General features: G+C 47.0%; 1 protein-coding gene across 3 annotated transcripts in view; it reads right to left on the minus strand.

The window, feature by feature from the left end:
* Positions 1-12,286, minus strand: part of LDB2 (LIM domain binding 2) — a 511,700-nt gene that overhangs the window by 79,816 nt on the left and 419,598 nt on the right. The window lies entirely within an intron of this gene.

Below are 12,286 nucleotides of genomic sequence, written 5' to 3' on the forward strand. Positions count from 1 at the left end.
CTCACTGCCGACTTTTATTCCCCATTGACTTACATTGGGTTTCGTGTTTCGGGACGACCCCGACTTTTCCCTATAATCGGACGACCTTGCTCGACCCGACTTTTGGAAAAGTCGGGTTTCACGAAACGAAACGCGACCCTAAAAAACCAAAAGTCGCTCAACTCTAGTTTTAAGTAGTTAAAATAATATGGGTGATATATTCCCTATTAATGACCTCTCCAACTGTCCAATACTTCCAGGGAATCGTTCCCTAGTCGTAGTCGAACACTGAGCTTAGGAGGAGGGACACACACTTTTTAGCTTGAATTGTTTCCAATACAGCTGAGACACAACAAAGATGTAAAAAGCCGTAAAGATCCCGAGTAATGGCTTATGCATTCAACCAGCAGCATTCAATTTCTGAACCGTTTCCTTTGTATTTTTGTAATGCATTGTAGTTTATTGAGGAAAGAAGTAATGAATGTCATGATCTCAGTGCGGGTTTGACTCGCACACGTGGGGTTAATGTATGGAACCAGTACTGATGACTGGCATTTCTGGGGTTAAAGGTTGTGATCCCGGTGCAGGCTTACCTGCACACCTGGGGCTATGATTGTGGCCTCTCCCTGGTTCTGGGGGAGGCTTCTTATAGCCTCAGGACGCTCCTATCCCTGTCAGTTATACTTTCGCCCTTGGCATTGTGTGGTGACCTCTGACTGTGTTAGTGCTGTGTTCTGGTTACTTGATTCTCTGTGTATGACTCGGTCTGTTTCCTGGATATCGCTTTGGATTCTGCCTTGTACCTCCTATGTCTGTTTGGTTTTGATCTCTGCTTGGCCCTGATTATCCGCTCTGTCTCCTCCCTGGTACTGTACTGTGATCCTGTGTATGACCTTTGGCTTTGTCTGACCTCCCGTCTGTTTATCCCCCCTGTACCTCGTTTGACTGCTTCTGTACTCAGGACACGCACACTGGCTCTATGAGCAAGTGTAGTGCGGTGTCCCTGACATTATAACTGACCATTTCAGTTTTTTTTTTTTTTTTTCTGAAGAAAAAAAAAAAAAGTGTGTGTTATCCTCATGGATCCCATACAAGCCTTGGCTGATCAGGTCAAGCACCTGACCCAAATGTTCCATAAGCTCAATGTGGAACAACGCATGATGGCCCAGACCCAGCAACAGTTGGTGGTTACTGTGCAGGGGGCTGTCGATGCAGGGGCTTCTAGTTCTGGGGGTAGGGATGTGTCCTTAGCGTCCCCTGAATCTCCAGTCAAATTGCCAGACCTTTTCTCAGGGGATAAAAAGGAGTTCAGGTCTTTCAGAGAAGGATGCAAGCTTTTTTTTTCTCTAAGGCCCCGCTCCTCCGGGAATGAGTTCCAGAGGGTGGGGGTCATTATTTCCCTACTTCGGGGGGCTCCGCAAGCATGGGCTTTCTCTCTGTCTTCCTCTGCTCCTGAACGTATGTCAGTGAACGCATTCTTTGAGGCCCTCGGGCACTTTTATGATGAACCTGACCGAGTGCGATTGGCAGAGGACATGTTGATGAGTGTCTGTCAGGGGAAACACTCAGCTGAGTGGTTTTGTTCTGAGTTCCGCCGCTGGGCGGCAGAGGTCTCCAGGAGCGACGCCGCACTCCGAGGACTCTTTCGCAGAGGCTTGTCCGAGCGGCTGCAGGATGCCTTGGCGTTACATCCCCCACCTAACTCTCTCGAGCACGCCATGACCCAGGCCGTCCGGATGGACCGCAGGCTGCGGACCAGAGGGGTGATGCAGGTGGATACTCCATTATTCCCCAGTGGAAAAGAGACTGCCCCTGAGCCCATGGATGTAGGTGCCCTCTCCCTGAAGGATACGGAGAGGAAACGCCGGAAGGACAAGCAGTTATGCTTTTACTGCGGTAAAACGGGACATTGGAAAAGGGAGTGCCCGAATTGCCCGTCTTCAAACCCGGTCGGCGGGAAACGACTAGGTCTGGGTAGTCAACGGGGAGGCTGCTCAGACCCTCAGGTACCATTTTCCTCGTTTTCTAAAGTAGTACTGCCTGTGGAACTGTTTGTGGATGGTAGTTCTTTTTCCTCTACAGCCTTCGTGGACTGCGGATCATCTATTAATCTTATTGACTCCCAATTGGTCACACACTGCAAGATAGGGACAGTTAGGCTCAAGCTTCCGATCAAGGTGATGGCCATTGACTCATCTCCCCTCATTAAGGAGGGAATTCGCTTTATGTCTGATGTGTTTTCGCTCAGAGTGGGCGTTGTTTTGTGCTGGACAATCTACCTGCAGGGTTGGTGTTGGGCATGCCCTGGTTACAACGCCATAATCCAGTTATTAACTGGAAAACGGGGGAGATTGTTCAATGGGGGTTTAATGATTTTGAGTTATGTGATAAATCCGCACTGCTGGTTGAACCTGTTAAATCTGTGTCTGTATCATCTGTCGAGCTGGAAGGTATTCCGGAATGCCTGAAGGACTTTGAAGATGTATTCTCCGAAAGCGAGGCCGAGACGTTACCGCCACATAGACCCTTTGACTGCGCTATTGAGCTGGTCCCGGGGGCTAAATTACCCAAAGCCCGTCTGTTTAATTTGTCCGGTCCTGAGCACTTGGCTATGAAGGAGTACATTACTGAAAGTCTGCGCAAAGGACACATACGTCCTTCAGTCTCACCTGTGGCGGCAGGTTTCTTTTTTGTAAAGAAAAAAGATGGCGGGTTACGTCCCTGTCTCGACTTCCGGGAGCTTAATCAAATTACTGTACGGAATACATACCCCCTTCCGTTTGAAAATTTAGTCATGCCGTTTGGTCTTACCAACGCCCCTGCCATATTTCAGAATTTCATCAATGTGGTATTCTCGGATCTCATTGGTCGTTTTGTCGTTATCTACTTAGATGATATTTTGATATATTCCCCCGACAAGTATTCTCATTTGGAACATGTACGAACTGTGCTCCAAAGGCTTAGAGAAAATCATTTGTATGCCAAATTGGAGAAATGTGTATTCTGTGTACAAGAATTGTCCTTTTTGGGGTTAATTGTATCCGGTGAGGGTTTTCGCATGGACCCCAAGAAGGTGCAGGCCATTGCGGATTGGGTGCAGCCCCGAGATCTTAAGGGTCTTCAGCGCTTCTTGGGGTTCGCCAATTATTACCGCAAATTTATCCGGGAGTTTTCGCAAGTGGCGAAACCTCTCACGGATCTTACATGCAAAGGTGCGGATGTGAGAAATTGGTCCTCACTCGCAAAAGAGGCCTTTGCAAAGCTGAAAAAATGTTTTATGTCTGCTCCTGTGTTAGTGCAGCCAGATCCGTCCAAACCATTCGTCGTGGAAGTGGACGCCTCTGAGGTGGGGGTGGGGGCGGTGTTGTCCCAAGGGCCTGCCACTCTAACCAACCTCAGGCCATGTGCTTTCTTTTCCAAGAAGTTCTCTGCTGCGGAAAGAAATTACGACGTAGGCAATAGAGAGCTTCTTGCGGTCAAATTGGCGTTTGAAGAATGAAGGCACTTTTTGGAGGGGGCCAGTCACCCGGTTACGGTGATCACGGATCACAAAAATTTGTCGTACATTGAGTCTGCTAAAAGACTAACGCCCAGACAGGCCCGTTGGTCACTTTTTTTTTCCCGTTTTCAGTTTACGATTAAATTTCGTCCAGGGTCTAAGAATGTCAAGGCTGACGCCTTATCACGCAGTTTTCAGCCGGTGTCGCCCCCTGCGCCACCGTCCTCCATTCTTCACCCTGGGGTTGTGATAGCAGAGGTCTCATCTGAATTGGAACGGGAGATTCAGGGAGCCCAGTCGCTGGCCCCGGCGGCCAAGCCGGAAGGGAAGTTGTTTGTCCCAGAGCAACTTCGCCTGAAACTCTTGCAGGAGTTCCATGAATCCAAGCTGAGTGCTCACCCTGGTATTTCGGCCACACTTTTGGCGGTGGCTAGGATCTTTTGGTGGCCTACCCTTGGTTCAGACATAAAAAAATTCATTGCTGGTTGTGGGGTCTGCGCTCATTCTAAAAGCTCTCATAGCCGGCTGGCAGGGGAGCTGATACCCTTGGCAGTGCCCAAAAGGCCATGGACTCACTTATCCATGGATTTTATTACCAATCTCCCTCCATCTAAGGGTAATACAGTGGTATGGGTAGTGGTGGACAGGTTTTCTAAGCAGGCTCATTTCGTACCCCTGTCCGCACTACCGTCAGCTGAGACGTTGTCCAGGTTGTTTGTGCAGCATGTAATCCGGTTGCATGGGGTACCCCTGAATGTGGTGTCTGATCGTGGTGTGCAGTTTGTGGCTAAGTTTTGGCGTGCTTTCTGCAAAAAATTAGGTATGTCTCTGTCCTTTTCGTCTGCATACCATCCTGAGAGCAATGGGCAGACGGAGCGCACTAACCAGTCCCTGGAACAGATCCTCAGGTGTCTAACCTCTGCTAGACAGAATGACTGGTGCGATGCACTGCCGTTGGCTGAATTTGCCTTCAATAGTCGGGTGAGTCAATCCACGGGTATGACTCCTTTTTTGATCAATTATGGGTTCAGTCCTCATTTCGGTGCGTTTTCTCGTCTCGATTCGGGGTGTCCCGGGGCTGAGGACTCTGTTCAGCAGTTAAAAGATACATGGGCAGAAGTCCAGCGGCGTATATCTAGGTCTCAAGGCAGGTATAAGTTTTTCGCGGACAAGAATCGAACACCTGGTCCCATGTTTCGGGTGGGAGAGAAAGTTTGGCTCTCCACGCGAAACATTAAGTTAAAGATTCCGTCAGCCAAGTTGGGACCCAAATTCATTGGCCCGTACAAGATTGTGGAAAAAATCAATCCAGTGGCGTATAGGCTGTGCCTTCCACCCTCTTTCAAGATCCCTAACGTCTTCCACAAATCTCTACTGAAACCTTTTGAAGCAGTCCGGGGAGACTCCGAGCCTGCTGCTCCTCCTGTTTTGGTCGAGGGGCAGGTGGAGTACGAGGTTGGTCATATCATAGATTCCAGGTTGGTACGGCGGTCGGTACAGTACCTGGTTCATTGGAAGGGGTATGGACCGGAGGACAGGTCCTGGGTACCGGCCCGGTTGATGCATGCTGATCTCCTGGTGCGGGCTTTCCATGCTAAGTACCCGGGCAAGCCTGGGGGTCCAGAGGCCCCCCGTTGAGAGGGGGGTACTGTCATGATCTCAGTGCGGGTTTGACTCGAACACGTGGAGTTAATGTATGGAACCAGTACTGATGACTGGCATTTCTGGGGTTAAAGGTTGTGATCCCGGTGCAGGCTTACCTGCACACCTGGGGCTATGATTGTGGCCTCTCCCTGGTTCTGGGGGAGGCTTCTTATAGCCTCAGGACGCTCCCATCCCTGTCAGTTATACTTTCGCCCTTGGCATTGTGTGTTGACCCCTGACTGTGTTAGTGCTGTGTTCTGGTTACTTGATTCTCTGTGTATGACTCGGTCTGTTCCCTGGATATCGCTTTGGATTCTGCCTGGTACCTCCTATGTCTGTTTGGTTTTGATCTCTGCTTGGCCCTGATTATCCGCTCTGTCTCCTCCCTGGTACTGTACTGTGATCCTGTGTATGACCTTTGGCTTTGTCTGACCTCCCGTCTGTTTATCCCCCCTGTACCTCGTTTGACTGCTTCTGTACTCAGGACACGCGCACTGGCTCTATGAGCAAGTGTAGGGCGGTGTCCCTGACAATGAATATTTATGAGTCAAGAGTGTACATACCATAGAGCCAGACAATACGGCTCCATCAACAGAAGAGGCCCAGCCCTGATTGATCCGGTCCTTCTGGTGAAGAGAACGTGGGCAGGACTCCCGGATCCAGGGAAACCACATTTTCCACAAGCAAAGAGGTGAGGAGCTGACCCAAAGGTCATGAAAAAGGGTGTGAAAGGTCAAACAGAAAACGTTATGGTTGCAAAATTGAACACCATATTGGGGATCCAGTTTGACCTGTGTTATAGAGCCTCTTTTTTAGTATTGTTCTAATTAATGATTCTTTGGAATGTAAAGGAACAGACATGTTATATGTGCCACCTGTTCAGTGCCCAAGGGTCAAGTGGGTAAGAGAAACCACCGCTACCTTAAAAGCTACTATCACCTACTTACAGTTTATTAGTGTTGGCAGCGGATTATTCAGGATCCTCTCCAAGTGTGTGACAACAGAGCTTCTTTATTCAGGAACAATATATGATAAGCTTAATAGATCAGGAATAAATCATTTGTGTGTCTCTATCCATGCAGCATTTACAGCAGGCTGCTTCTCTCATACACAGACACAGGAAATACTGTCACATGCTCTCCCTGTGTGAGCCTCTGGGAGTTTTTTTGTTCTAACTTTATAAACAGCATACAAGTCTCGCAACTAAACGCTCATAGACAGGAATGGAGTTGTTGCACCAAACATATTCCAACAATTAGATTGCATGTAAGGGCTGAGCTAAATAACTTCATGGCTCTCAATTACTTCTACATTGTTAAAGGTGTAAAGACAGATACGGAGATACTCGGTCATGAGCTTTTGATGAGTGTGGAGCCCATATACAGTAGTGTCCATTCACAGGGGCCACGTGTGTCTGACCCTGGAAATATATTGGTGAATTTCACAGATATTATAGTGATTTTTTTTTAATTATTTATGTCCCCCAAAATAGATATACAGTGCCTTTATAATGTAATAATACCCTATGAATTTTTCCACATTTTTTCACGTTACACCCACAAACTTAAATGTATTTTACTGAGATTTTATGTGATATACCAACACAAAGTAGCAAGTATTTGTGAAGTGTAAAGTAAATTATACATTGTTTTCTAAATAATGTAAAAATATAAATCTGAAAAATTGTGTAGTGCATTTGTATTCAGCCCCCCTGACTCACTAATTTGCAGACCAGCTTTCACTGCGATTACTTTTGCAAGTCTTTTTTGGCTTGCCCATTCTTCTTTGCACACTCGTGCTCACTCAGTGAGATTGGATGGAGATGTCTGTGAAGAGCAATTTTCAAGTCTTGTCACAGATTCTCAATGGAATTTAGGTCTTGACTGTGACTGGGTCATTCACAAATATGAATATGCTTTGATACAAACCATTACCTGGTGGCTTTGGCAGTAGGTTTAGATTCTGCCTCAGAATTATGCATTTAACCCAATAAGTTATATTTTGGTCTCACCTGACCAGAACACCTATTTCCACATGCTAGCTATATCTCCTACATGGGTTTTTGCAAATTGAAAACTCCACTTTTTATGGCTTGCTTTCAAAACTAGATTTCTTGTTCTCACTCTGTCAGTTCATATTTGTGGAATATACAACTAATAGTTATGCTGTGGACAGATTCTCCCACTTGAGTTGTGGAACTCTGTGGCTTCTCCAGAGTGACCATGAGCCTCTTGGCTGTTTTTCTAGTTAGTGCTCTCTTTGCTTGGGAAGTCAGTTTAGGTGCATGGCCGTGTCTTTGTAGGTTTGCTGTTGTACCATACGCCTTCCATTTTGGAATGATGGATTTAACAGTGCTCCTTGAGATGTTCAGAGCTTGGGCTATTTTTAATAACCTAACCCTGCTATATTCTTCTACACAACTTTAGCCCTGACCTGTCTGGTGTGTTCCTTGGTTTTTATGATGCTGTTTGATCCCTAATGTTATCAATTAAATCTCTGATGCCTTCACAGAACATCTGTAGTTATACTGAGAATAAATTACATGCAGGTGGACTCAATTTACTAATAATGTGACTTCTGGAGGTAATTAGTTATTTGGGATTTCAGGATTTTATTTTGGGCTATCAGTGTCACGACACTTTTGTTGGGTGTCCCAGGACCAGGGGCTATTCCTTGTCCCTAACACTAAGGGTGCCCTAGCTTGCCCTGTTCCCTGTATTACTTCTGATGGTGAAGATGCCGGGGCCATATACCTTGCTTTAGCTCTCGAATCTATCCTCAGTCTGTGTCCTTCCCCCACAACAGAGATAAACACAGGGGAGTGGAGGATCAGGTTAAACCAAAGTAGGAAAAGAAAAGGGAATTATCACACACACTCAAAATCTAGCAACAGTCACAGATAAATCCTCCAAATGACTTCTCCATTATTAACCAACAACAACCTCCAGCCATGCAGCATAAGCTAACTCTGACAATGAGTGCTAGCCAAGACCCAGTTTATATAGGAGATGGGAGTGGTTAATTGTGCACAACTGAGACTTAAATCAGATTAACCATTGCACTGCTAAAAGAAATTTACACCTTTTAATATGAAGGTGAAGTGCGCCTAATCAGTGCAGGAGTAGGAGCGGTCTTCTGGCTCCTTTGTTGTGGTAAACAATCAGACTACAGGAGACTAAATACAAATGGACGTCACAATTTTCAGATTTAAATGTTTAAAATTTGTAGAAAACCAAGTATAATTTCCTCTACACTTTACAAATACTTGCTACATTGTGTTGGTATATAACATAAAATCCCAATAAAGTACATTTAAATGTGTGGTTGTAACGTGAAAAAATGTGGATAAGTTCACAGAGAATCAATACATTTTTCATGGCACTTCTCATCCAAAGTAGACTAATCTTCCTACAAATTTCTTGAAAATAATGAACAACTGGTACACTTTTTTCATCCTTATATATTTAAATAGAACCTGTTATTCTTTTCATGCTGCCCGAACCATGAGAATACAACATCTAGACTGGCTTCTCTTTATAGAAAGCTATGTTTTACTCATAAATACTTCAGAATAGAGTTGAGCGAAACGGGTCGGTCAATTTCAAAAGTCGCCGACTTTCGAAAAAGTCCGGTTTCATGAAACGAAACCCGACCATAGCGTGAGGTTGGCCACGAGGTCGGCGACCATGGTGCCAAAGTCACGTTTCAAAAGATGCTTCCAGCGCCCTTTTTCAGCCAATGATGGAGGACGCACACTGTGGGCAACGCGATGACATAGGCAGCGGTCACCACCATCTTTGAGAAGGGCATGCAAGTGATTGGCTTGCTTTGGTGGGCGTCATAGGGGCTATAAAAGGGCGTGCACACCAACCGCCATCTTACTTCTGCCGATCTCAGAATAGGGAGAGCTGCTGCTGCTGCTGATTCTGTAGAGAGAGCTTTAGGCAGGGAAGAAGATGCAAAAAACTGCTTCTGCTGCTAGCAATTTTGCCTGTACAACACACCAGTTAGTGTGCAGTGCAAGGGGAGGCTATATTTTGGTGCATTCAGCTCTGTTGGTTATTAGGCTGCCTTATAAGGCTCCCTGATAGCTGCATTGCTGTTTTCACATTGCTGTGCAAACTGCTTTTTTAAAAGCAAAAATACTTTTCTTCCTCTTTTCTGCACAGTTACCAAGCGTTCATTTTTCCACACTTTTGTGTGCAGCAGTCCTGCTTATTAGGCTGCCTGGTGCCATACTTGGGACTGAGAGCATCATGGTCAGCTTGCTAAAATCTCTAGGGAGATTCAAATTCTCCCCAGTCCTATATAGACATTTTATACACCATCCAATTTCAGCCTGTTATATTGAGGTGTAATCTACACTGCCCTGAGATAATAGTTCAGTGACCTCAAGTCTGTAGGGAGATTCAACTTCTCCCTAATACTATATACACATTGTACCTTGTTTTACAGTACCATATTGCTGGTGGTATTTTGGGTACATTTTCCCAAAACTGAGGAAGTGTGTTGGATGAGGCCGTGGAAGTGGGCGGGGGGTTGCCAGCTGGTAATGATGGTCTTGGTGGTGGTGGTGGATCTGCTGGTAGTGGCAAAAGCACAATAGCACCTAATGCAGGAGGTGTTGAGCCTGCGTCATCGCCTGGCTCTACAAGGCCTCGAAGGCTCCCTTTTCTGGGAGTAGGTAAACTGCTTTTAAAGCCGCAGCTTCAGAAACAAGTTTTGGCTTACATTGCTGACACAGCCTCCAGCTCTATCGCCTCCTCTTCTGAACTTTCAAATAATAAAAGCACTGAGTCGTCATTGGAGGCTCATGGTCAGGAACCACACCTTTCCTTGTGTCCTTCACCCCTACCAAAAGTAAAGGATGTGGCAGGCCACAATACAGATTACTCCATAGAGCTCTTTTCACATACCATGCCTGGGTTATCAAGTCAAATCGTGAATTACCCAGTCCAAGAAGAATCTGACATGGAGTGCACTGATGCACAGCCACTGCTAGATTTATCTGCTGGTACATTCACTCAGAGCACTATATTGTCTTCGCAGTGTACTGAGCCAGAATCTGACCCTGATGAAATTCAGGTGCCCCTTCCCGCATACTATACCACCTTACATGGTGACACAGAGGAAGGTGCACATGACATTGAAGAGGAGGTGATGGATGACCCAGTTGTTGACCCAGATTGGCATCCATTGGGGGAAGAGGGTGCCACTGCCAATAGTCCAAAAACGTGTTACAAAAACCAAAAGAGTTGCAGGACCTCTAGGCCAGACGGTCCTTCCATAATAGGAAGAGTGCAGTGAGGCACTTTTTTTAACAAAATCCTAATGATAAGGCAAAGGTTATCTGTAAGAAGTGCGCAAAGACCTTTAGCCGAGGGAAAAATCTGAGAAATTTGAATACCAGTTGCATGCTTAGACATTTAACCACCATGCACTTGCAAGCATGGATGGACTACCAAACCTCACGTACCACATGTGCAACTGCTCCCAAAGAAGGTAGTCAGCAACGCTACATGGTTTCCACCACTGTAAGCCCACCGGTTTGCACACCACCAGCAGAAAATGTGGAGGTGTCATCACAAGGCCAAAGCAGCCAGGGAATCACAATGTTATTGCTACAAAAGACTGAATCTAGGCCATCAGAAAGAGCACCAACTCCATCACCATCATCAACCCTCTCTCAGTCCGCCCTGTCCACCGCTAGTTCCACCATATGCAGCTCTCAAGTCCAGCTCACCCTACCAGAGACTCTGAGTAGGACAAGAAAGTACTCATCCTCTCATCCCCATACACTGGGTTTGAACGCCCACATTGCCAAACTAATCTCGTTAGAGATGATGCCCTACCGGTTGGTTGAAAGTGAAGCTTTCCGCGAACTCATGACCTTCGCAGTGCCACGTATGACCTACCCAGTCGATACTTCTTTTCTCGCAAAGCCATCCCAGCCTTCCACCTTCATGTGAAAGACCGCATTGTCCATGCACTCAAGCAATCAGTGAGTGGAAAGGTACACCTCACAACAGATGCATGGTCCAGTAGGCATGGCCAGGGCCGTTACGTGTCCATCACTGTGCACTGGGTTAATGTGGTGGATGCATGGTCCACAGGGGACAGCGGCGGTGGGACAGTGCTGACTCGCCCACGGTATAGGAAACAGTTGGCTGTAGACATTCGACCCTCCTCCTCCAGAAGCGAAAGCTCGTCCACAGAGCGCAGTCGCACGAGCACTCCATCCGCAGCTGCCAGTGTTGCACACTCGGTGTCCCACTATCGAACAGCTAGTGGTAAGCATCAGCAGGCTGTGTTGAAGATGATGTGTTTGGGCGACAACAGACACACCGCGGAGGTACTGGCCGACTACTTGCAGCGACAAACTGAGTCATGACTGGGCAGTCTACATCTTGAGGCAGGCAAGGTAGTTAGTGAAAACGGCCGGAATTTTGTGGCAGCCATAGCCCTTTCAAAACTCCGACACATACCTTGCCTGGCTCACACCTTGAACCTGGTGGTGCAGTGCTTCCTCAAGAATTATCCGGAGTTAACAGGCCTGCTCCAGAAGGTCCGAAGACTGTGCTCGCACATCCGCTGGTCGCCCATACACTCCAGTCGTATGCAGAAGCTGCAGCGATTGCTCCAACTTCCCAAGCACCGCCTAATTATCGACGTTGCAACAAGGTGGAACTCCACCCTGCACGTGGTTGAGAGTATGTGCGAACAGAGGCAGGCTGTAATGCATTTGTGGGAGGATACACGGCCAGGCACTTTGAGAGCAGACATGGAGTTGTCGGGTGTGCAGTGGTCGAAGCAGAAAGACCTCTGTAAAGTCCTTCAGTGTTTTGAGGAATGCACACGACTGGTAAGCGCAGACGATGCCATCACAAGCATGAGAATCCCACTCATGTGTCTGCTCATGCAAACTTTGACGCACATTAAGGAGCAGGTGTCTGCAGCCGAGGAGGATGAGGAAGAGGAGGAGGGAAGCCTTGATGACAGTCAGCCATTGTCTGCTCCGGGACCTCTCCTTGACGAGGTGGAGGAAGAAGAGGAAGAGGAGGAGGAGGATGATGATGATGAGGATGATTATTTAGGGAAGGAGGATGCTTCTCGTGGGGCAAGAGAAAATGTTGGCATGGCAAGGTCAGGTACAGGGTTTGTGCT

This window comes from Dendrobates tinctorius, unplaced genomic scaffold (genome assembly GCF_039654945.1).
Source record: "Dendrobates tinctorius isolate UK_male_01 unplaced genomic scaffold, ASM3965494v1 ptg000039l, whole genome shotgun sequence".
Taxonomy (NCBI): domain Eukaryota; kingdom Metazoa; phylum Chordata; class Amphibia; order Anura; family Dendrobatidae; genus Dendrobates; species Dendrobates tinctorius.